The sequence below is a fragment of the Passer domesticus genome, chromosome 1 (genome assembly GCF_036417665.1).
Source record: "Passer domesticus isolate bPasDom1 chromosome 1, bPasDom1.hap1, whole genome shotgun sequence".
Lineage (NCBI taxonomy): Eukaryota > Metazoa > Chordata > Aves > Passeriformes > Passeridae > Passer > Passer domesticus.
Window position 1 is genome coordinate 117,010,386 of NC_087474.1, and position 27,409 is coordinate 117,037,794.

General features: G+C 35.7%; 1 long non-coding RNA gene across 1 annotated transcript; it reads right to left on the bottom strand.

The window, feature by feature from the left end:
- Window positions 1-20,883: 20,883 nt before the first annotated feature.
- On the bottom strand, window positions 20,884-21,972 carry LOC135289313 (uncharacterized). Its single transcript, XR_010352094.1, has 2 exons — window positions 21,844-21,972; window positions 20,884-21,013 (listed from the first exon to the last, which is right to left on the bottom strand). It is a non-coding gene; the product is annotated as an uncharacterized LOC135289313 (long non-coding RNA).
- Window positions 21,973-27,409: the final 5,437 nt, after the last annotated feature.

Sequence of the window (27,409 nt, forward strand, 5' to 3'; positions counted from 1 at the left end):
AGTACTGATAATACCATACTGAAGTGCATGAATCATCTCTATGCAATATGTTTATATAGTAAAGATGAGGTTTATATATATGTATAAATGTATATGTAGTCCACCTGGGTATCTAGACTTCATCCTTCTCTGAAATCGTGAGAAGTCACAAAGAGGTGAGATTGGACGTAGGAGCTATAATTCTGAGGAACTGATTTTAAGAACTGAAATCCAATAACTTAATTTAGATATATAAATGTCAAATCAAGTAGTAAAATATTCTTTCTTTTCTTTCTCTCCAGTCTTGTGGTTTTCACTAGCATTTTTTGCCTTGCATGATTATTAGGTGTTTTGTCTCTATCTAGACTACAGTTCTTAAAATGACTCCAAAATAATGATGATACCGACTTTGCCATATTCATTCAGGCATTTTATCAACTCAAAATCACCTTCTAAGCTTGTCCATATTGGTAACCACCCTATGCTTAATCTCAACTTAATCTGATCTCTGAGTAGATTTACAGTGGAGTATTGCTAACAATTCAGCAGAATTAATCTTGTCCTAATCTTGTCCTGTACTTGTCATTGAATGCTTTATATTCTTTACAATTTCAAAGGTCAAGTTTCAGCATTTCTGGAGTTTGGTCTGTGGTTTGTTTGTGGTTTTGTAATTCAACTTTAGAATTTTTTTTCCATGTCTTAATTGTTAGGCTATTTATAAGAAAAAATTAGTTATTACAGTTAAATACTGCAGGTTTTAAATATCTTTTAATGGGTGAATATTTCTCATGTTAGAGAAGAGTGATTTTTTTTTTTTATGGTAGAGTTTTCCTTCATCTCCAGAATCTCCACTGTTCATTTACATTACATACCTGATAACTTTTCAACTTACCTGAAGAGTACTTCTGCTGAGTAGAGGCACTCCAAGGCAAAATCAATCTTCCTAATGGCGGAGAGAATTGTGCCACCTTAGTTGGTATTACAGGTTATTTAGTATAAACATATGTGTTCCCATTAAGGGCCATCCACATTTAACTAAAATGAGTCACTTGTGTAAGAAGTTTTGTTTATAAATCTGAGACTAATTTCCCTAGTCTATTCTGTATGCGCCATGTGGTATAAAATTGTACAAATGTCAGTGTGCAGCCGCACAATACATTTCTCTGAGAGCAAAATTATGCAGTATATTTCTCAGCAGAATTATAAATAAATAGAACATGGAAAATAAAATAAGTTTGAGGTGAAAACTTCCACTACTTGTCTCTAGGTTTAAAATACAAATATTTCTTCTGTAACAATAAGCCACCCACATGGTGGTTATATTAATATACAGTTAATTCAGATTACAGTAATTATGGGCACATATATTTAACCTGTTGGTTGAAAGCATCCATGACCCCTGGCATTTACAGTTGACTAAATATATGTGACCACATGCACAAGACTCTATGTACCACGGTTGTCTTTGAAAGAGCATTCTTGCACGACACAGTGGGATGGAGTCAGACAAGTTTTTCAACTTCATGGGAGGTCTCCTCTTTCAAGCTAGAATCACTTCATCTGTAATAGTCAGACAGGAGAGTTTTGCATTTCAGAAAATGTTTGGTCTATATTTTTGGTTGTCTTTTTTGTGCTAAAATCTGTGGAAATTTCAGCCTTCCTGAATCTGCCTGACTATCTTATGGTGCTCAGTCTTAACCCAGCTACAGCTGTGCCAGCACTACATGATGAGAAGGAGAAGGGTGGAGAAGGAAGGAGGGATGATACAGGCATGAAAATCTGGGCTTCCCACATCCATTCACCTGCAGACCCCAGAATGTTCTTTGTGACCTTGCTGCAGCAGCAGTGCCCCAGTGTGCCCATGCACACTCTGGCTGCAGCATATAGGGAGTGTCCTCAGCTACAATGCTGGCACACAAGCCATTGTGCTGTCTCCACAATTTATGAGATGTTCCCTGACCTATTAGTGTGGAAGCCACCTCAGGACACTGCCTGACTCCTTGCATTAGAAGCACTGTAAGCACAAGTTTGCCAGCATCAGCTTTGTTAGCGCAGGACTGGGGCTTTGGCAGCAGTGACTGTACAGTCTAAAAGGAGTTTTCCTCTTCCTTTTCACCAGATCATTTTCTTCTTGCATTTCTGGTGAAGGAGAGGAAATCCCCATTGCATATTGCTGTTTCTTGTTAAAATTTAACACATATGGGCTGTTCAGTATGTCCCAGCAGGGAGAGCCTGGACTTGGACAGGTATCAACAGGGACTGTAAGGTGGCTGGCATGGGTCTCAGTGGTATCTGGCACACGAACTACAGCATTTATCTGTGAGGCTGGCTACCCAGTATAGTGTTTTTGATTAGAGTTGTCTGGCAAATCTGAATCTCTCAGTACTTGTGGTTACAAGTGCTGAAGTGTGATGTCAGATCATAGGCTCTGGATGAAGGCACTGCTCAGAAGCCAAACCACTGGGAGAGAGATTGCAAATATTATGGTCTCTGCTGAGAGTATGTGTATCATCGTTAGTGGGTCTCATAAAAGAGTTTTGGAGAAAAGAAAGCTCTAATTGTTGTGACAGCAGAGGCAGTGAAGAAAATGGAAACTTCTGAGCATACACACTTTGTACTGGGGAGCTTTTGATGGCCTTGAAAATTGTCCTGTTGGTAGATAAACCAGGGTCATGTACTTAAACAAGATGAAATCTGAAGATAAACTTCACAAACCTGCTTCTTGGAATAAATGTGGACTGCCCAGGAAAACTCCTACAATTCTCACCCCAGCTTGAATGCACCCATGAAGTCTGTGGGCCTGCACAGTCGGGATGTTTGTGGGGAGCTGCTATGACACTTTTGTTACACCACTAGGTACACCTTCAAACCTAGAGTCACTAATTCAGTGAGAAGACTTTGCTTCTATGTGCTGATATAACTCCTACATAAAAAAAGTACAAGAAAATCCAATGAAATTCTTCTTTATTTCTGGCATTACTGTTTAAATCTGATCATGTCCTACACAGACTCTCTTATATTCTATCAGTTCTGCAAGTCCATACTATTCCTGCAATCCATACAAAACTTTATATGACAGTATTTGAAATCACTCTTGAAAGGTGAGTCAAATAAAGATGCTACACATCAGAATAAAGTTGTTAATTGCAGCTCTCAAGGTTATGAAATATCTGAGAAAATGAAATGTTTCAATTAGAGTTGTACTTTTTGTTGTAAGGTGAATGATATAATTTTTACTTTGTCATACTATTTTTTTCCTCAAAATATAATTGTATCACTATATAAAGAAGCCTTTATTACAGATGAATGAGAGTAATATATTCAAGACATTTTTCCCCACAGCTGGAAAATACTGTAAGGCCATGCTCTAAAGCCCCACTCAGTGGGTTTATTTAAAAGGCACTTAAGGTGCCTCTTTTACTTGAGGCAGTGCAAAGAAAAACTTGAAAAAATTCTCAGGTGGTTAAAGAACCAAACTGTAATGGCAAACTCTAAAAGATTGGGAATTTAGCAAAAAGTAAAGCAAATATCCAATCAAAATAAAGCATTTCACATAGCACTTCTTTAGCAAACTCAACTCATCCAACCTTACATTTCTCAGACTTCAACAGGAAATTAGGAGAAGAAAAGGAGAGAAAGAAGAAAAAAAAGAGAGATATATGTACCACCTCTGGATCCAGCATTGTCTCAGCTGCCATAAAATCCAAGGAAAATAGGAACAAACCATGTGCATCTTTGTGCAATGGTTTTTATCTGCTCTGGTTTCCTGTGGCCTCCGCTTCCCTGCAGATGGAGCTGCTGGTCATCTGGCCACTCTGGGGCTACACTGAGGCTCCAGAGGTTGGCTGTGGGGGATTGCTTCAGGTTTGCCAGTGGCTGAGAGCTCCTCTGGAGGCTCCAAAAGGGACAGGGTGTGGGCCAGAACACCATCCCACTTTTACAGAATTTGCCTTGCCCCCTCACACACACATGCACACACTCACACTGTCTTTGGCTGTTTTGAGCCAGTAATAATTTTCTCCAGTTGTTCACACATGCAATTAAAGACTGTCATAAAACATTTGTTGAAAGGCAACTTAAATGGTGACATTTCTTAACTTTTTATTATTAAATTAAAAGTTCTAATGTACTCATAAAGTAGTTTTTCTGTGCACTTACTTCCCACTTAAGCTTTGTTTTTGTTTGGTTTACTTTATTATGTAGTCAAAATGAATTTAGTTTGCCTAATTAGAATACATACAAGCCTATATCATCTTTAGAAATGGAGAATTTTCAGTTTGAATGTGCAATAATTAAGACCAAATGGGACTGAGTATTTAAAATAATGACAGGTCTGTATTTTAAAATGTTAGTATGCAGTTGTTTGGTTATAGAGAACAAGAAAGGAAAGCTGGAAAGGTGCCAATAAAAACATACTGAGAAATTTACTTTCATCTCAAAGATCAAAGGAACCCAGGATCTTCAGCAAGAATTCAGATTGAAAGTGATGAAATTATAATGCACATTGCAGATGATAAGCAAAGTAATTGTTTAGCAATTTGTGGGAAGGTGGAGAGCTTCTGTGAGAGAGCAAATGAAGATATAACACAAAGCCCAACCACATGTTTAGAGTCTGTCAGAGGCTATATATTGAAATGTGGAAGAGTAGCAGCCACTAGATATATGCTTCAACTGAAACCATACTCATATCAAAAATAAGGATGTACTGTTGCATAACTGGCACAACTGGGGACATCTAATCTTACTAATGTCTCCATAATTAGTACAGACTATAAAAACAAAAGAATAAAGAGCACAGCTTGTATAATGAGATAGACTGTTCAACCCTGACACTTGGCAAGAACTTACCCAAATATTTCCACTGTGTACTCTCTCAGAAATAATTAATGCATAATAAAATGACTTCTTTTTTAATGACACAGTTTGACCATTTCTAATATTTATTACACAGCTTAATCAAGAATGCCCATATATACAAGAGAAGGTCAGTTTTTGTGTTTGCTCCCAGTTTTTCCCACATGAAACTGGAACAAGAAAATATAGTACAAGGGCCAGTAATCCTCTCTACCCCAGAGCATTATAGCAATGATGGTGGTAATAAAAAGATGTAAATCCATCCAAAATGTACAGGGGTTTAAGACAGGAAAGATTTCTAAAAGCAAGCCTTCCACACCTGTGCTGAAAAAATGGAGCTTTAAAGTAAATCCAGGGCTCTGTACCAGCAAATTTAAATGCTGTACTTCTATTGACTTGGAGAACTGCTCCTACTTGTGCCAAAAGTTAATTTGTCTTCAAAGTACAATTCAAAGGTTTGATCTCCCACTGTTGAATGAAGAAATGGAGTTTAAAGATAAAATTTACTTTCTCTTTACACTGGTTTTTGTGTAGCTCAGTAATTCTGAAGGATTTGGGGTTTGTTCATAACAGCATGAGTTTTTTGCATTAGAGAACTTAGTATTGTATGCCTAAAACTTCAGAGGCTAGATGAATGACTTAATTTTAATAGTGGCTACTGTCCTCACAGTAAGAATACACATATTATTTATAAACTGCTCTCACCAGATAGTAATTTTGTTTGTGGCTTGTTTTAAATGAGCTGTTTAAAATTCTGTAATTAATTCGGTAAACACAGCAAAAATGACAGATGGTTATGATAAAGGAACTTAATGCCTTATGGAAGCAAGTCAAACCACAATCACTAACAGATGTTTTCTGCAAAGTCTGATTTTGTGTGTAATGAGTATGTGTGTGTATGTGTGTATATACACATTACACATATGTATATCTGTGTGGTAGAAATATGGATTTATATATGTTTATTTAGGTGCATGTCTGTCTGGATGTGTAAATGTTACTTGAACACTTTCCCCACATTTTTCCACTAACACTGTTCTTTAGTGCAGTAATAATCATATTCATTCCTGTAGTCATACAAAATAGTTCTATCAAGGACAATTCCTTAAATTTCTAAAGTTTAGAAAGCATTTACAGATAGCACTTTTGGTGACTTATTTATAAGTTAGAAATATATGTTTCTCATTTTCAGGACAAAAAAAAATCAAAGCAATAGTTCCAAAAATTGTTTTAATGCTATATAAAATTGGATTTGGAAATGAAGTTACTAGAGGACAAGAGTGGAACTACAGTTAAAGAGTAGCCAGAGTTATTGTTACCTTACAGATAAAAAGGCAACACTAACATAAGAGTCAGTGAGGTGAGAGTATCAGGGGCAATCTTTGTTTTTCAGCATTATCAATTGAAGATCAAACCACATGCTTCATACCAGACAAAAACATGCATTTTTAAATCTAATGATCATAATCTCACAGAGCACACTTGACAGGAAAAACACAGCTAAAGAGGGATGGAGCATTTCATGACAATTTCTACTATATTTGGTTTAAAAGCTCCAGTGTTAGTAATCTTGCATTCAGACTTGTATTCTGACAAATTCCTTCCCTTGATGGGGGATGCCATGACAGAAGCAGTCCTTACTAGATGCTTGCGAGCACCTCAGCATGTCATGGACAAGCAACATAGGTATTCAGGGACCGGTGATTTCATCACTAGGTATTGTCAGTCTCCAAGAGGCTGAGAACATGATCTGGGTATGCACTCTAGACAAGATGCAGACCCATAACTGTTTAATAGCAGGGTGTTTGCCAGTCCTTCTGGTCATACTCTGTTGGAAGAGTTAAAACTGGAAGACTTGGCAAAAAGGAGAGAGTAGTTTCACTCAAAGTGACCTTACAGCTGGGAATGCTAAAAGCATTGGTGTGGGAAAACTCCATTTATTACATGTAATGTTGTTCATCCTCTGCCTGTTGTGGGAAGTAGAATTCCTGTGTAGAGATACCACACTCTCACAGATATGCTTGAGCCTCCTGCTGGGAGAGAGTGAGGGCATAAAAGCCCAGCCTTGTCATAAACTATGTGAAGTCTTTTGTTTTACTGGGGCAGGCAGAGGCCCCTCCTACCCTGCTGTGCTCTAGGGTGAGCTGAGCCTAACAGAGCCTGTGTCCCCATGTGTCTGTCCACAGGGATGATCCCAATGAAGCCTGTGTTCTCATGCGTCTCTTTTTACTTGGACGGACTAAGCCTACCAGAGCCCATGTGCCCACGGGTCTCTGTTTACTGGGATGAGCTGATCCTAACCAAGCCTGTGTTGTCACTGATCTCTGCCACCCGTTGATAGCAAGGAAATGAAATAAATCTACACTTTGCATTTCAGCAGTGGCTTTGTGGTGGTGGCCCTGGCTACCTGTATGTGCCAATTCACACCTCCCCCCCACCCTCTCTCTGCAGAAAAGAGTTGGACTAAAGTCACAGTATGCTGCAAGAACTTTCCTGGCTTGGAAGATCAGAATTCCAGAGGTATGTAGTGACTGGCTGCACTTTGCAGACACTAGGTGCTGTTAACTGATATGATTTTGCCTGTGACTCTAGTGTCTTCCAGCACAGCCAGGGTTCCCTACTACCTATGAAGATCTTTTTATCCACATACACTGAGACTGGATATCCATTTCTGGTGATGAAGAGTAGGGAACAGAAATGAATGATTTCATTTAAATTCTGACACGTCTAAATCTGAAGAAGTCATTTGAGCTACAGGTAGAATACAAGCTCCTATCTATCAGAGAAAAATACAATCGGGTGGGAAGTACTTACTCAAAAATCCTTTTGAGGACCACAACAAAAATTAAGTAAAGAATTCTTTAAAAGTAATTGTCAAATATGTCAGTTAAAAATATTCATGTCTGAGTAAGGGTCTGTAGGTATTTTAGATCACAGCCATTTATTTTGTTTATTTGTAACGGAAATAAATGGCTCAGGGAAGTGCTCAGGGTTTATATCAGAGAATGAAAATTATTTTTTAGTATCTTTATTTTCGCACAAAATTGTCTTTATATAATTTCCCTTCTTTTCATAATTTCTGCGATGCACAGAGTAATCAAAGCCTCAAGGAACTGAGGAGGGTTAAGCACCTGTAACATTATTTGGTGTCCAAGACAAGAAGCTCACTATTACAGAGACCCAGTGTATAAGAGAATATTGAGGTTATGAAGTTAATACTTTTTTCAGGGTCTACACATGCAATAATGTCATCTGCATAAACTCACAGGAACTTTTGTCCAACTTTAAACAGAAATTTCAAGACAATACTCAAAACCAAGGGCTACAAAATCACAGAACTGCTGCTATGAATAAACGGAAGAAGTAGGATACTGAATAGTGGGAGCTCATTGTCTCTGAGTTTGCATAACCAGCTCCTTCTGACTCTTAGCTTAATCATTAGACCAAACATTATGCTGTTTTGTGATGTGGATCCTGTCTGGATTTCTAGCTTAGTTTTTGTCATGCAAAAGATGCTGCAAGGCTTGAAGTAATCTCAGTGAAATGAATAGCTCATTTGAAAGTGAATGGAATAGAGACCTGTCTTGGAAACACTTAAAGATTTCAGAAGATTACATTAGAATACCACACAAAGAGTCCTCCCAGTTGTACTAGAGGTTTTACAAGCATGTAAGCTCTCCAGATGGAATCCATTAGACTCAAGGAGATTTGAATCAGAGATATAATCATTCTTCTAGAGAGTTTCCACAGTAAACAGACAATAGAGACAAGAATAACAGTACCTCATATTCATTTATTCATGAATACCCATGAATAAATTTCACTGACATTCACTGATGAGACTGGATTAGAACTCAAGATTTACCTCCAAAAATGTTTGCAAATGCAGTTTTATAGCTTGTGATCATTGTGAAAACACATGTTGGGATTCCATAATGTACTTTATAGAGGTTCAGTCACAATATAAAAAAGCAAAAGTAAACAAAAGCACATTGTAACATTGTACAGAAAAAAAGTGGGACTAACATCACAAAATAAGAAGCATTATCAATTTTAAAAGTTGCTTTGGAAATTGTTAAACTGATAATCTGCAAGTTGCTTCATGTAAATATTTAAACAAACTGCTTCTCAAATTACAGGAGAATGCTGACTTCTCTCTCACTTCAATATTCTCAGAGCATCTCTTCTGCAGCACATACTATAAAGATATCCTAATTTCTCTTCTCTCAACCTGTGAGACCTCAGCACTGGACCATGTGACAAGTGATGAAACTCAGATTATGTGGTAGATTTGGAATCCTGTTGTCTTGACCCTCTCCAAGGATTTTAGGACTAAACCTTCCCATTAAAGAGCAGACCCCTGGCTGCAACCCCCAACTTCCATTAAATTACCTAGATTTCTGTTGGACCAAGTCAAGGGATGCCTGGGTATTCAGGGTGATCAAGCCAAAAAAATATCTGAGGGCAGCACAGGGAGGAAGTGAGAGCACAGCCTGGTAGGTGGCAAAGTGAGAGTGGAGCTGGTGTCCTGATACCTTCAGTGTCTATACAAGCTGACAGGCAGCTGCTTGCCCAATGGCAACCAGGAGAGATTATTTTTATTTTTGAAGGTATGCTAATGAAATTTTTTAAAGGTTGGCTAATCAATTTATCATTCAAAACTGCTCCTACTCCTCCTGCTGGTGCTGCTATCAGTACTGCTACTCTTAGTGCTCCTACCAATATTAATCTGCATTTTCTGATCACATACTTGTAATATAGTATTTTTACCTCATTAGGAGGTAAAATTTATTGTGCTTTGAAATAACATGCTTCATCAAAACAATGCTTTTTTAAAAAGATTGGTTAACATGTGTTTCTCTTTGATTAATAACTGTGCAAACTATGTCTTACATAAAAATTTTCAATTCATAAATGGTGTCAATCCTCTGCTTATCTATCCTGATATGCTAATAGAATACAGAAAAAGTTAATTAAATTTGATATTATATTTGAATCTGTGCATTTTGGCTTTTGTTCACTTCAGAATCTTCTCATTCTTCAGATACATTAACTTGATGATTGCCATAAAGTTTAAAAAAATAACAATCAGAACATATTAAATGAAAAAAAAAAAGAAACTAAAAAGCAAAAATTTTATTTGGAGGATTTGAAATCCTTTTCAGTGCTGTTATTCCTTTCTCATTTCTAAGAATGCTACAAGACATAGGAAATGCCATAATGCTCTTTTCTTACAGGTTTTCAAAGTACCCTTTAGAATTTACCCTCCAGGACAGAAAATCCTCTCTTGAATAAAAAGAATTTTAGAACTCACGGATGGTAGTTTCTCTTTTCCTTTGAATTGCTATCTAAATTTTAAATAAGTCTTTAAATTATAAAGCTCATGTTCTGGGTTTGTAGTTAAATAACTTTCAATAGAATTATTTTGGCTAAGGTAAAATCATTTAAGAAGTCTGAAAATGCCTTCTGTTCCAAGGGTTTTGATATAAAAGTTGAATCATTATCTATATAGCCCAGAAGGCTAGAATTAATTTTACTTTATCAATGACAAGTTGAGCAAACAGATGAGAGTTTATATTTAAAAATATACATAAATAATAGGCATAATCACATACCTATTCTCACAGATATATATGTATACATAAAATAAAAATGCATAACTATAGGTATTTCTATGTAATGGAGGTTTTTTCATAGTTTTCTGCTCTTTAAAATTTAATGACCAGACAGTTAGGATGTCCTTGAATATCAGAAAATTTCCAGGAAAAGGAACTGTAAACTTGGACACTGGTAGCAGCATACTAGAGATTAATTTGGTTTTAAAATTTTAGACGTGGATGCAGAAGGTCTTTATTCAAGAGAAGATGCCATTTCTAGAGCAATCCCTTATCTTCAGCAGAAAGATGAGGATGACATAAACTCACATGGAGTGATTATAGGGAAAAAGGATGTTCATTACAGTTATGGTTTGTACTCCAGTGGCTGCTGATTCCCACCAGTGCTAAAAGGCAATAAAGATGTCACAGTGACATAGGTTGACCAAAGCTTCAAATCCTCGAAACAACCCCACCATGTGCAAAATGTTGCAACAGAAACTCTATGGGAGACCAAGAAAACACACAAAAAATCTATGAAATGTAAATACAGTTTCATCAGCTAGGAAAACGGAGGCAATATTATTTTTGCTATTGTAATGTCCCTTCTACTGCGTGTTCTCTCAATTGGTTCCTAGGCTTTTTCACAGTTTGACTCTTACAGTACATAGTCCTTCCCCAAGATTCAGTGCTTACAGTACAATAACAAGGATTTTCTTACATATTCCTCCAAGTTATTTTTCTTAGCACATGATCAGACTGAAAAACTTGTTGTTTTATAGCTGTTTTTGTCATGCAAACTTTTGCATTTAGAAATAGCTGTGTGAGAAGCAGGAGAATTTGTTCCCTGGCTTGGTCTCTGATTAGATTCAACACTCAAGGCAGAGATTCTCCCTGGATGTTGCTGGGTGGACTGTGATTTCTGAAAGACAAGATTACCAGTAGTGATGATCTATTCCAGAACTGGAAAATTGCGATGACAAAACCAACAAGACAGTGTTTATCTGAGCTTCCTGACACTGAAACAACTATAGACGGCAAACTGGAGCCAGAATGCTGTACTGGTACGAGAAAAATGAAAATGTAATTGAACTTCTCTAGAACTAATTTTGTACTGCAATCAGGACATACAATTCCCCATTAAGCAAGGAGATAAAAAAGGTTATGTACAACTATATATAACTGTATAACTAAATGTTTTGAAGTCTACCATCACTGGTAGTTCAGTGTCCACAATATCAAGAATTTATCTCTAATTGAAAAAAAAATAACAAACCAACAACCAAAAAACACAAAGCCCCCAAACAAACAAACAAAAAACAACAAAAAAATGAAGAACAAAACCAAACTGACCACAACAACAACAAAAGAAACCAAACAAAACCAAACCCATTCCAACAAGAGCAACTAAAAACCAGCAAGAAGCAAACCTCACCATACCTCCTGGCCCCCAAGACCCCAAAACCTACCAAACAAAATCACTAATATGAGAGCAAGTTTTGCTTTTTTATCTTGGTTTTGAAATCCACTTTTCCCCAAGCCAAACACTTAATCTTAAACAGAGATACATTTCAGTCTAAATAATAAATCTGGTGAAGCATTAGGGGTTGCAAGTCACCAACACGCAGGTAAAGCTCAAAGTTTGGCAGTGAAGATCTCCTATTTTGAGAAATTTTAAGTGTACACTTCATGCAAAATACAGCTTGGCTTTTAAGAGCAAGTGCATATGATGATGTAATTACTTGTGTAAAGGTTTTATCTTAAATTCCACTTGTGTAAAGGTTTTATCTTAAATTGCACTCTTACTGTCTTGAACAACAATATTTTAAAGAGCCTCATTCCCTGCTGATCTTATTGCTGTGTCTATAAGAAGCACAGTGTGCATGTTGTCTGTAGTTTCTCTTAACATCATTAATAATAAAATTTTTTCTTAATAAAATGCCAGGTAAATCTCTTAACCCCTTACCCTTTCTCCAGAGCCTCTGATTAGAAGCATACATAGTTTTCTGAAGTTTGAGAAACATTGCTTAGAATAAAACCCTAAATAATTTCTCTCATCCCAAGCCCCCAATAAATGTGTGAATTCTACTTAAATAATCTTAAATAATGTTTTGCAGACAAGTTGTGATTGATGCAAAATTTCAACTCCCACCCTTTTTTGTAGGTGGGTAGAGGGGTGGAAAGTGGAATCTTATAAGCACAGTGGTTTTGATTACTGTGATGTCAAGCTGAGAGCCCACATAACAAACCATCAGCCCCAGTCCCAGCATTGGTCTGTGCACCCCTCAGGCTTGCTGAGTGACTGTATCTTCCTTTCACCTTTGTGAGGTAGCTCAGATGCAACCCAGAGCATCTACTGAGATAAAGATGAACGCTACAGAAAGTCAAGGGAGACAGGTGGTTTCTGCCTGAGGGTGACTCAAAGTTGCCTGAACTGAAATGGTGCTCACAATCTTCAGAGGATTAAAAGAGGAACTGTGCAAAATAAGATTTACTTTCCTATCAGAGATAGAAGCTTTGTTGTCTGCCTGTTTCAGCTGTCAAATCTCCATCCTATTCTAGATAACTTTTACACAACTAGTTCAGGTTTAACAAGACAACAAGGCTCACCTTCAGTCACAGAAAAACACTGGCCATGGCAATAAGTCTGGAATTCTCAAAGCAGAAAAAAAATCACAGCTGTAGGACAGTTCAAGTTCTGCTTTCAACCACCTTTCCACTATTAATTGTGGAAGACTATAAGAGCCATTCATGGTTTTGACCTCTGGATTCAGCTGGAAAGTTGCTGCTAAATTTCCCAGGATAAAATCAGCTGTTGTTTTTCTTTTTAAATTTTTTTTCTTCCTCTTTCTGAGAAGCTAATACCTGCTGGCTTGGTTCCATCTGCTTGCAGCTCCAGAACTTCCTAAATATATTAGTAGTAGACACCCAAGAAACATTTAGCTCTAATACACAACAGAAATTGTATACACATAATGCTTTGTAAAGCATAAACCTATAAACCACAGATTTTCTGCATCAAAGCTTTTCTTCAATAAAAGTATTTTTGTATCCAGCTTCAAATAGAAACTTCACATTAAAAGTAGATTTGGTCCTTTGCATCTACAGTGGTTAGAACACAAACAATGGTTCAATCTCAAGCCTTTTGTGTCCTAAGTGAGAAATGACTATTTAGAATTTAGACTATAAAGACGGCATCTTCATCTTATTAATGGTCTTCTTTGACAGGTGTTGGTATAAACTGTTCTGTGTTTTGGGTTTTTTACTTTTCCTGAGTAATGGCTGGCTGGTCTTTCCTTGTTGAAGTAATTTTTAAATAAAATAATAAATTGATAAGATAGTAAAAAAAAAAAAATCCTAACATCATTCTAGCAATTCACTAGTGTGCTCCTTTCTACTATTTTATTTTGAGAGCAGCTGTTGCAAGTGATGGAATTATTCTGGCATAGAACTGAATTGCAGAATGAGACTCTTCTGACTATAACTATATGCCAGAGCAATCTCAAGGTCTTCTATTGAAAAACAGTTGGCAAAATGCAGACAATATTTTTCTTGAAAAATTTAATGGAAATTTAATGTTTCCCTACTTGCTTCCTTATTAAGATATTAAAAAAGGTTAATTTTTGATAATCTGTAATTTCTCCAGTTTTTCCAGTTTTCATTTTCTGAGACTGAACACACAAAAATATATTTTTAAATGTAGATCAATTTTTTTTCCTTTTCCTCCTCCCTACTACCCTCAAAAATGTGGATAATACATGTGCAAGTGGGATATCTATAATATACTCAGTAATAGAACACTAGCTCTTTATAATTTCCTAACTTTTTATTGAGCCTGGTGATTATTTTAAATAAAAGCTATACAGATATCATTAAAGTCTGCTGCTGAAAAAGAATGTGTCAAAATTTTAGTAAGTTTATTTATTTTAAGATGATAATTTTATACCTAGTCTGAACTTCACTAACCGTTTTGTATTCTTGGATTGGAAAGCAGACAAATATTTTTTGGGAATAATTCCTTGAACTGTTTTATATTTGATGTGCTCTTTTTTAGACCAAATGTGTTTTTGTCAGGTGTTATGCTTGCTTTTAAAAAACTCTCTTCCAGTTTTGGTGACTGGTAGCTTAAAATAGGTATAAAAGTATGTAAAATACAACACAATTTTATTTTCACATGCAATAGTCCTCTAGGCAAACTAAGTGGCTGAGTTTTTACCAAAAAAATAGAGGGCTGTAGAGCTCATGGTTCACTGCTTGTTTCTTGCATCTATGGATCAGACATACTGCAAAAGTCATGATATATTAAAGCCTTCTAATTGCAATTTACTATGAGTCAATGTTAGCCATTGTCTTGGGCAAAATAGCACTGACTTACGTAACCAAAAATGTACTATGGTGTATTATGTACTTATTCAGATGCAATAATTGGGTCACATTAATGCAGTGTGCATTTTGGATTTTTGTGGGAAAGGTTATTCAAGGCAGCAAATTTGAAAAGTATGTTTCTTTTTCTCAGTGCTCCTGGCATGTTGCATTTCATCTAATTAGTTTAATAAAACTAATACAATCATAAAAGTCCTGCATGCTCTACTCTTTGACTGTGACTTGAAGAACTAGTGGCAGATGCAAGGAATCCTGCAACTCCTCTTAAGATAGACCAATACTTTTAGATGAAAGAACTTTGATAATTTCCCTAAAAGTGGCAAATATGCTGTGGATCTTCCAGGAAACCTAGTCCCCACTACCTCAAATTTTCCTGCAAGTAAGAATGAAAATAACTTATCAATGGCACTGAGACGGATGGACAGCTTTCAATAACCATTAGAAACATTATATCAGACCTACAGAGGCACTAAATATTAACAGAGTTCTCCTTTGACAATACTCATACTTCTGAATATTGTTTATTTCAGCTCCTGTTTTTATGCATCCTGAAAAACTGCATCTCACCTCTATGCCATGGAGGTAGTCCCATGACATACAGCATTCCATCCACATGGCATTCCATCTCATTGGAAAGGCTTTCCTTTCCTTCGCTACTCAGTCACCGAGTAAATGTCATTATACTGAGAACCATTTTGTTATAGATATATTCATTTTTTTTAATGTATCCTGGCACAGTAATCATATTCAAAATGAAAACCAAGTAATATGCCATCGCATGATTCACGGGCTAACAGATGCGCCATCCACACCTACATCATACAAGGTACTCCTGCAAATATGCCAAATACTGATTTGTGATTTCTTGGCCGTCTTCCTATTCAAAGACAAGGCACACTTGAGACCCTTAATTTTCTTAAAATATAGACCATAAGATTCCTAAGAAGTAAAATTCAGACTCGTCGTGAACATTAGCAGGAGTGTTGAATCTCATTTATATGAGGAATAGAATCTCAAAGAAGCTGACTGAACAAAACATGACATTTTAATTTCCTTCTTGAGCTTCAGTACTCGCCTTTATGATAGTAATTTTTTTAGTAGGAGCAAAAAACTTTAGCTTCAGAAGCTTTTTTTTTAATAGCATGTTCGTTCATTTGGCTGTTTAAAAATGAACCTAGTTTTCATTTGCTTTGGAGGTCTAGAACTCTTCTGTTTACAGGATTATTTAGGAATATACAGAAAATTGAATTAGTGGACACCAACTACTTTATATTAGTATCACCCCAACCATGTCTGAGTAGCTAGAAGCATGAGACATCCCTGAGAAGACATGGTTTATATGATAAATCTTTTCTTATCAACAGGCAGTAGCACCTTAGGAAGGACAACATAGAGCTGTCATTGGCAATTCTCCAAAGTCACCATCTCAATGTTCAGTGGTAGCCAAAATAACCAACCAAATATTGGACAACCTCAGGAACACTGCTAACAGCAACAGAAGAAGCTTCTTCTACATCTTGAGCATCTCAAGTACCGGTTTCTGTTCTTGCGCCAGTATTTCATGAAGGCTATAACAGTGTTAGTGACTGCACAGAGAAAAGGAGATAAAATTGATTAAAGGGATGGAGCACACAGCCGTGAAGGGCAAAAATGTTGGTAAGCTTGAGTTTGGAGAGTGTGAATACGATCAAAATGCACAAAATCAAGAAGGAAGTATATGAGAAGAGTGTGAAATTAATGCTCACAGAATGCTGCTATCATAGCACGTAGTCACGGAAACGAGTAGGAATTTGTCTTAAATAATAACTGGCATCTTTGTAAGGTGTGATTTTGGGGGGAAAAAACCCAAAAAAGTGTGTGAGGACAAAATAGGACGCTATTAAAAGCCAATCAAACAAACAAAAAAATTCTGTGAATATTTTTAGTGATTGGGAGGCGTGTGAAAACTACAGAGCTTTAAGAATATCTGAGATTCAGAGATAACTGATGACAGAAATGGCACACACATAGTTGATTCTACTTCAAGACAAAGGAACAAGCGGAACAACAAACTGAGGATCTATTCAGGCCTATTATTCTATGGTTCCCTGTGTAATGAATTTAACTAACACAGACCTTATACAGACCTTATGAGTACTTCATTTGGGATCTTTCATTTCAGTTGCACACAGAGAAATTATTTAGTAAATATTGGCCATCAATAACCAAAGCAAACCTTTGTCGGACTTACCCAGTGTCACAGAAATGGTGTACTTTGAATTAGTAAATGAACATTAGGGTTACCTAAACCCATTTAATTCACTAAAGTATTATGAATAATTTCCATTAAATAAGTAGGACCTTACTGTATCTAGTTTAATATCTAGCCAAATCTGAAGATTCAGCTGAATCAGGTAGCTGTTTTCTGCATGTCCAGCAGAGGGAGGTTTGAATTTCTTCTTTTTATTTTTCAAAGAACTAGTGAAACTTCCAAGGCCATATGGTATATAGTCTGACATTAAAAGGTGAAGACATAGCAATTTTTTTCTATAAATGTAAGAAAATAAGATACAGTATTCCTTACACTAGTTAAAGAAGAATAAACTAAAATTACATGAAATTCTATGAATTTGATGCTCTTAAATTTTATATGTATGTGGATGCAAAATAATAACTTTTCTTCTGTTGTTTTCTTTCTAAAGATTTCTTTTTCTGCATGAGAAAATGCATGTAGCATTTCCTGTAGCACCAGACTTAAAGTTTCTCTATGAAAGCTGAAATTATTTGTTGACCATATTTTATTCTTTACATTTTTAACATTTTTAACATATGTATATTTCACAGATTCTTTTCAAGTATTTCAACAATGCTAAAATATTGTTTGAATTTTCTGTGGAATGGCAGTGACTGTTCAAAAATCCATCTGATTGCTGGCATATTCAGGAATGAGCAGAGGGAGAGAGCATTATTCCATGGAGTAGCAGCACATTTACCACAAATTTTATTCTTGTTCTAAATATATGACAACATGAAACAATGAGAGATTTCTTTCATATGATGAATACCATGAAATAGCATATTTGAATATTGGTTTACTGCTGACATTTGTAATAATAAGCAATCAGCTAACAATAGAAAAAAATGCAAACACAGATTTTCTAAACAATACATATTCAATCTATATTTTCTAGCTTGCTGTAATGGATATAAATGAATATTGAATGGTTCCAAGGTTTTCTCAGACACCAGAGTGCATAGGAAGAATTTCAGAAAGTTCGGAAGTTGGTAGAAAAGAAACAGATTTTTCACAGCCTGCAAAAGCTTGCTCTAATTTTGCAAGTGCGTCAGTAGCCCTACTGAAATCACACATGAGACTACTCACACATGTAAAGCTACTTGCAAGTGTAAATATTTGTTCAAAGAGACAGGGAATTGCTGTAGGTAAGTGTTCTTCATGTAAACAAGCCTGATAAGAAATGTCTGTGCTAGGAATCTTCTGTAAATAGCAAAGAGACTTAGGATGTCTCCACTGCCAATATCAGTAAACCTCCTTTAGCCTTTTCAGTGCTGAAGGATCTACAAAAAGACAATATTGTGATAATTCCTTTAACATAATAGAGGCCACTGCTTATTTCCCCAAATCAGAACTTTGTTGCCACTTTTTTCCTCCTTTTTTTTTTTTCCTTTGGTCATTTTTTTCCTTTAGTAGTCTAATCAAGATAAGATTCTAGTTGGCAGTAAAATGTTGATGCTTCCAGAAATTGCTTCTTCATGCTTAAATATGTTGCAGTATAGTGATAGTCTCACTATGCCTCTTAGCCTTTTCTTTTTTTAAGCTTTCTGACACATGCAGCAACATGTGCAAATTCATGAATGATTTTCTCTGTGCCATCCTTTCAGTTGGCAAATTCATTTAAGAATCACACAGTATGGCAAAATGTTATTCTGTGTACTGAGTGTTTTTTCTCGCCACTGAGAAAATAGGAACTTGCATCTGTCTAGGTTATTCTGCATTATTTTTATCAGCGCATATCAAAGGGTTCTTATCAAAACTGAATCTTTACTTCACTATCATTCAAATCAATGAGGATAAAAACATTTGGGTTTTGAAGCTGTCAGATCTCATAAACTAGTTTTCTCTCTGGAGAGCCACATGGAATAATTCCAAGACCAAATATGCCTCTTTTTAATTAGGTTAGGTCCTAGATATTATATTTCTATCATATTTTGTCAAAATGCTGCCTTCTGTTCCTGAATTTCTTTGCCACAAAAATATAACTTTTGTGTAGAAAGGATTGTCAATAGGGACTGCTTTAGCTGCAAAATGAAGAATGGCCTTAGCCAGTCCCCTTGAGAATGAATAATGTACTCTCCAAGAGGCCACTTGCTCTTCCAAGAAGGCTACGTAATTTGAATTATTCCATCTCTTAAAATTTCTGGATATAAAGAATCTGAAAGAAAAGTGTGATGTGACTTCCTTTTGTATATTTCAAAGGCAAGAATGCTGAGAAAATATTAAAACTGAATATCTGCTTCAGTGACTTTCTGTCATTATATAACAGAATTAAGGTTAGTTATGAAAGAAAGAGGTATCAATAATTCTTCAGGGTCTTGCTTAATATTTTTGAAAGATGGTTATGGTTCTGTTCATGAGACCACAAGAATGGTCCAGCTTGATCCTGGGACTCTGCCCTATAATCCTTCTCCTGAGGGGAAATGTCTAAAGCAGAGAAAAGTTAGGATAAGCCTACATGATATTTTCCATCATGTTCTCGCAGTCTCCAGAAATTTCACCTGAAGTATCTTCTTGTGTCACACATGGCAGCATTTGGTAATTCTCAAGAGATTCTCTGACATGTATTTGTCCAGTTTCCTCTCTAAGCCACATTTTTTCTAACATCTGTAGTATATTTTTGTGTAGGGTATCATGGACCTGATATGTGTTAAGTACATATTTCAGTACTCATAATGGAATACAGAGATAAAATATTAACAGTCTCTCAGAACATCTAAACAACAAAAGAGAAATAAATAGGTTTTTTAACATCTTTACAGATCTCTTAACTAGAAGCAGTATCATAGCACCTGTAGCATCCTGTTTAATAAATTTTATTTTGCCTGTCTTCCAGTCAGGAAATTTAGTAAATGCTTCTACAACTATAACTGAGTTAATAATATTATACAAAAAAATAACATCTCTTGCTTAAACTTGGACCCCTTGGACGAGGACACGAGGCTTGACTCCATTTTGATCAGAAGGCTGATTTATTATGATATATATTATACTAAAATGCTACATTGCAACTATACTCAAAGAACAGAGAGAAAAAGATCAGAAGGCTACAAAGACAAGAATAGAACAGGAATGAATAACAAAAATCCTGTGACTGCTCACAGCCTTGGCACAGGTGGCTATGATTGGTCACTGATTGAAAACAATCCACATGAACCAATGGAAGATTCACCTGTGGCACTCCACAGCAGCAGATAGTTATTGTTTACATTTCTTTCCTCTCAGCTCCTCAGGACAGGAAAAATCCTAGCAGAGGCTTTTTCCCTAAATTATCATGGCAACAAACATCTTCTTCACTAGTCCTTTACTGGTACCAGACTCCTTTGGAAAGCCTCAAGGCCTTTGTATTAAATATAGTGTAGTGGAAGTTTGAGTCAAATTGATTCCTTACTTTGTATTTGCTATTTGTACATGAATATACAGTCATTACAGAATTGTCCATGTTATTAAAATCAACCAGTTGGACACAGAGAAATTAACCCATAGAAAAATTGAACTAAGTTGACTAACCACAAAGTAGTCATAAGAGATTTGAAATCACCCTGAATGTCTCCATTTAGCATCATATGGAAAATGGATAAAATCATACAAAAGCATCATCAAGTCCAACTCTTGTTCCAGTACTAATATTGAAGCAACTTCATTAATTCTTGCTATACATGCTGTGGCATATCAACATGCTATTTTAAAATTTTTATGCATGTGTATTTGTGTGTGTATGTGTTTAAGTAATATCTGCCAGCAAAGGTTTAGCACAAACAGACAAGTTAGCTGTTGAGTAACTACTCACAGATAACTAGATACTCTTGAAAGTCTTCTGGTTGTATTTATAGATTTTTGGCCCAAGAACACCATTAGGGCCTGCCTCTTGAGCACTGGAGACTGTAGAACTGCTTCAAGTTGTTCTTAGAGAAAAGAAAGTGAATGATATCTGAAATGAAAGAAAAAAAAATTCAGAAAGTGTTCCACCTTCAGTTTAAAAGCTCACATTATAGACAGTCCACACAGATCTTTGCAAATTATTTCAAACAATACTATGTTTTCAGTCAAACCACCACTTTCTCTAATCCTAAATTTGTTCAGCATTTACTTCTATTTTTTGTCTTGTCATTTCTTTACCTGAAAAAATGGCAGAATATTTCACACACAAATATTGTATTGACTTAAGACTAGGAGCAGAGGGAAATAAATACTTTTTTTTGTTTAAAAAGATTCAGGATTTTTCTAAAAATACAATCACACTAGTTATTATAGAAAGGTGTTACAAATGGTAAACGTGGTACATTTGTGATTGTCATTACAATGTTCAAAAGTAAGAAGAAGAAACATTCATTTATCTTCTTCATAAGTATTTAGTACCTTATCATACAACATGATGAAGACTACCTCACAATGGTACACTGTCTGTCACTCATTCTACTCCCAGCTCAAAGTTCCTCTGGGAACAGGAACCACCTTCCCTAACTACAGGGTAATGAGTTCTAATTAAACTCAGCTTCAGAAAATATTTTTTCTGAACCTGAAGTATATAGGGGTAGGGCTTGCTTATCTGCATTATCTCTGCATTGAAGATTTCAGATAAGAGCATAAAATCACCTGTAGAGGTGAAAAAAACCTTGATCATTCTTGGAGAAAGGTTAAGATATAAAAGCTTAACTAAGATTGATTTTAGACATTGGTGGTCTTTGAGTTAATTAATTAAAAGCAGAAACAGAAAAAAAGACATATATTAATATTAATACCTAATCAGAAAGAACTTACTTCTGTCATCATACAAGGGTGAACTGGGGAGACCTTTACTAAAACGTGTGACTTGGCCTTCAGGCCCTTCTACAGCACTTCTGCCATCATTGCTGGCTGAGAGAAGGAGTGCCTTTCAGGCTCTTTTAGAACATCAACAGCATTTACATGCTATTATTACTTCATGCCCTGCTTTTGCAATGATCCCCTTCTTCATTAGGAATGCTCTGCAGTATTGAACCTCTACCAGCTACACAGTGATAATAGCCTCAGCTTGGAGTGGCATGAAAATAGATGACCTCTAGTATCAGCAATTACAATGAACACATGCATGGTTTGAAATTATTCCCATCATATTTCACATCCTATAATATACATTGAAATTGGAACAGGTTCAGGATGGCAATGTTTATGTAATCAAACTCAGTGAATAGGAATAGAGTGCAGAATTGAATTCAGGAAATGTTGGCAGGCATCCTCAAACTTCACCTATCTTTGTGTGTCCTTTGTCTTTAGAGACATATGAGATTGGATGCCTGTAGTTTGCTGTTGAGAGTATTTATCTGCACAGTTGATGATAAGCTGTAATTTTCATGGCTAAGACAATCTGAACCACAACATTCTTTTGCATATCGCTGTCAAAAACTACATGTTATTTTCTCTCCTAAGAATTCTATTTGTTTCTTTAGTACTGAGGGCTGTGTATGTCAAAATTATTTTTTCAGTAAATTATTTCATTTACAATTTAGATAAATTGGATTTTACTGTAAATTTAATTTCAAATCTACTTATATTTATGCAATAGTTGTAGATTTTTAGGATCACAGTAGGTGTTCTACAGTAAATCAGAGAAATAAGATGGAATTGTTTTATGAATTTATATAGTTTTCTTTATGCCACCATTACATTTTGGCTTTTAGCACTAAACATTAGATAGTTTCAGCAAGGAAAGCATATCCAAGGAAGACTGAGAAGTTCAGCTTGAGGCATTTTCAAAGGATGCTTCCTTGGTGAGAGATTTGAAGGAACAAGGATATAAAGAAATGTCATGAGTACCTGGAAAACAAGCAGATCTAAGGGACAGAAAGATCTCTATCTAAACCTGTTATTCAGAGAATTGGGCACTTGCTGCACAGAGGTGAGAGACTGCCAAAGAAGAGGGTTGTAACTTAGAGGATGGGGCCCTCTGTTTACCTCTGCTCAAAAGTCTTTGTTCCTTGTTCATCCTTCCATAGTCTCAATGCTCAGAGAAGAACAGAGCTGTAGATGATTAGCATGTCTTAGCCACATTGCTTTTTTAAAGATGATTTTGTTTAAGGAATGGTGCTCATTTCATCTGAAGAACATAGTTTTTAAAACTGCCACATTCAAGTATTTGAATTAATTGTTTCTCAGTATGACAAAGAAATGTTGTTTGATGCTTCATAAACATATCCAGTACAAGCCATTTTTCAAAAGAAGTTACTTCCTTGTCAGGATTTTGTATGTGTCCCAAGAGGTCATAGTCATTCTGTGTATCTGTGCCTGTGTCTGGGTTTGTGTGTGTTTGTGTGTGTGTGTTTAACCACTTAGAAAATTTAAAAAGCAGCTGCTGTCTTTATGATAATATCAGCTTTAGTGCTATCCTTTGAAATAAAACTTGTGCTTTTTGAATACAACTTATTTTGAGCACTGAGCACTAAGACACATATTTGAGCTAAAAAAATATCCTAGACATATATAGTGGCCATAAACACTCCTTTGCTCTCAGTCTCTAGATGGTCACCATTCCTTGTATGAAGTATGAATTCATTCTCTCCTCTCTTGCCAGATTATTGGGGATTTCTCACCTCTTCTGACTCACAAGGTCTATCAGGTCACCTTTTGAAACAACGATGAATCTTTCTAGGTAACAACCCACCTTCCTTTAAAAATCACATCTGCTGTCTGATGCTCGATGGCATTCTACTGTCTTTATGATTTCCATAAAGGATTCTGCTATCATGACAGTTTTAAGCTGATATGACTATACTAACATTAACAGAGTTCCTCTTGGTTTATGCTTGAGTAAGTCACAATAGACATAGACCCAATTTATTTAAAAGACTTGTAAAACAGGGAGCAGTTTATACTATTGTTTTTACCAAATGTTAATTTGAATTTTCAAACCAGGATTATTTTATTAATATATGGAAATTTTAGACCAGTGTAACTAACTTGACTCTGAAGTTATAACCTTCCTTAGAAGTGACTCAATGAACTGAAGAATCAAAACTCCAGTTTATAGTACAGATTTATTAAGTATACTCAGAAATCTAACACGAAAAGATGAGCAACTATTTAAAAATAGCATAACTGTATTTAAAACAGTGGAACTTTTTCTGTTAAACTGAGAAAAACAGATTCCATAGAAGAGTTTTGTATTTTCTACTAGATACATATAAACACTTTAAGTATGCAGAAGGATTGTTTTTTAAATTCTATACTGTAAAGGTGTTTTGATATCAGGAAGAATGTCATTGTAATTCACATAGACAGAATTTCTCCAGAGCTTTCTTGCAGAGACTACCTCTAGTTAGTGCAAAATACAAATTGTCTTGCTCATCCAGATCTTAGAAATTGCCAATAAGGATTTTTCCCCTAATACTGTGGTGCTTGTTATGAAGTTTGGATTTGATTCAAGATTATTAAAGGAAATGAAAATACCTCAGACATAAGGGGTACATGAGGAGAAACGAAAGAGTAACAAAATAGACTCAATTTTCTTCTGTTAACTGATACAGAGATAGAGCTGGAGATAACCACAGCAACACCAAAAACTTATCAGAGCCATTCCTTGAATTCTCTGTAACTGTGTATGAAAATCCCCAGACTGCTTTAAGGTTTCAAATCAGGCAATACCCGTGAAGGTTAGAGATTTCTGGGAAAATATCTCTGTGTGGTGTACTGGCATTAAGAAGCTATCTAACAAAGACAAGCTGATGCTGCATGTTCCAATTACTGAGAACTGTTATAAGGACTGTTTGTAATGTTCTTAGATTTCTTGATAAATAAAAGACACATAGTGCTATGTTTTATTGTTATGGTTAATGACAGTGGTTTCTTGGCATGACAGCCAGGGAGATATGAAGACAAACTGAAGTCTATACAATAACTGTTATTTTTCCTAGTGCTAGCATTTTGAACTATTCCAGATTTTTTATAGACAGAATCAAATGAAACAGCTCCTGAATGATCTCTATATTTTAACCAAGGTGCAGCTTCCAAAAATGATGGGCACTGCTTATTGCAAGAGTTAGTGTGGTTAAAGGAAAATTTCTTTACTGCTTGGATGTCTAACACTCTTGCTTGTTCAAATCGTATTCTGGTATGCAAATTTCTTCAACTGTCAGGAAAAGCACAGAGAATTTCTGCCTACTGCCTAAATAAAACAAATCCAATCAGTGATGTTTCGGTCAACTCAAAATAATCTGATCTGACCTCAGTCCTGTTTAGGTCAAGTTTGAATGCACTGACTTCCATATACCATCCAGAAGTGACGTCTGCCTAGCAATGGCTGTTAAATAGAACACTGAAAACCTTACCAGCAAATGAATGTCAGTGTAAAGATTTCTCCTTTGCTAGTTGCTTTTTCTTTTTTTTTAGCTGTTCCTTATACTTCCAGATGCTTTGTTCATGTCTCTGCATTCAGTGCCCTGAATGTTGTTTAGACTTCTTCAGTTATGTGTTTGTTATTGTCTTTTGACTTCTGAAGAAATTCTATTAAGATGGACAGTATGGAAATAAATAAAATAGGATTCTAGAAGGCTACATCCGAAAATCCTCTTATGGATTATGGATTCTTATTTCCTAAACACAATAGCTGAGGTTCTGTACTGCATGTTGCTAAAAAAAACCCCATGTCACAGCCCTGGGGAACAAAAGAAAGCCACAATGATGTTAAGCTTGTCTTACTATCTTCTCTTATACATTGGTCATGCTAGTATTTAAAAAAACTTCAGGAGATAAGTAGCCTTTCTGTCTGTCCGGTCGGATGTGGTACCACACGGAACCTTTGCTGCCCCACATAACCTAATCCTGGCTCCACTCCATGTTCTCACCCTCAGCAGGCTGTTGACATGAAGTTTGTGAAAGTATTACTTATTTTGCTGAGCTAAAATTAGGCATTGCAAAGAAAGCTGGAAAATTAGACAATACATAGACCAATGTGACCTTCTGTCTGACTAAAAAGAGAAACATGGGATAAAAATTTTACTTAATTTTTAAAGAAAGGGCTGCTTGTTAGTACAAGTTTTTGGGGCTTTTTTAATATTATCTTTAGCTCTTCTCTTATCAATTTACTTAGGATCTAGAGACCTTTAGGAGTCCCTTGATTTCATTTTTTTTTGGCACAGTCCTTCTGCACAGACTGATTTGATTCAGCAAAACTAAACCATTGGCCCACCCAACAGATAAAAACTTGAACAAATAAATAGAACTTATAATATAACTTGAAGGAAGCAGGTGTAGTCAAACCTCAGTGAAGTAGATTACAGTGATGAAGGTTCTTCAGAGACATTATAAAATTCCAGCTGAAATAAATAAATATGGAAACTGTCAGTCTGAGAAACCCAATTTATTCTGTCTATCTGTAGAAAAAAAGCTTTTAAAGAAATGAAAAAGTTAGACCATAAACAGCAAAAAATTCTACCAACTTCCAATTTGCAATGAATTCTCCTCTATGTAGAATGTGCCTATATCGTGTACCAGTCATTTAAAAAAAAAGTAGGACGGACAGTTAAAACTGGTGGATAACAGTTGACTAAATAACTCCCATCATTAAATGCTGAAAATATTAAATTAACAGAAATAAAATATCATTACATTTTAAAAATGTATTGAGCTTCATATCTGTTTGTATGTATTCAAAGATCCAGTTTTGTCCTGAAAACACTGAAACTGATAAATCAAGTTCAGCATGAAAGCTATGATATTTCTTTGATCAGCTATGAAAGACTTGATCAGAACCAGAATACTGTGATTTTTTTTATTAGTTAGATGATGTTTTACAAATAATTGACTTACTGAACATCTGTCATTACTTTCAATAGAGAAAAACAGACAAAAACAGTTTAAAATAGTTTCCAACTGCCTGCAGTTATGATAGAATTAGGGGCTTTTGCACACTCATTTGGCTACTTACTTGCTTTCTATCCAAAATAGAAATTCTGGAAAGTTGACAAAACCTAGAATAAAGAATTTTCCATTCTCATTTTATGTGATTAATTCCTTTTGGGCAGAGATGTTAAGTACCTGCTTAAAACTTATTAAGCTTTATTCACCATCTAATTTTTGACTGATGTGCACTACTTCTTCAATGCAGATGTAAGCTCAGTTTAAGGGATCCTTTAAACATCAAAAGTATACAGATATTTATAGTGTGAAACTAATGCAAACCAGCAAAATATACCAGTTTTTCTGCACCACTGAACTATAAAAAAAAATCTGTTTATTTACACTTTCTGAATATTTGGAGACTCTGCCCATATCTACAGGAACATACAGCTAGGAACCTAGACAATGAAGATCCTACCCTGGAGAATGTAAAATCTTGACAGTCAATATCCTT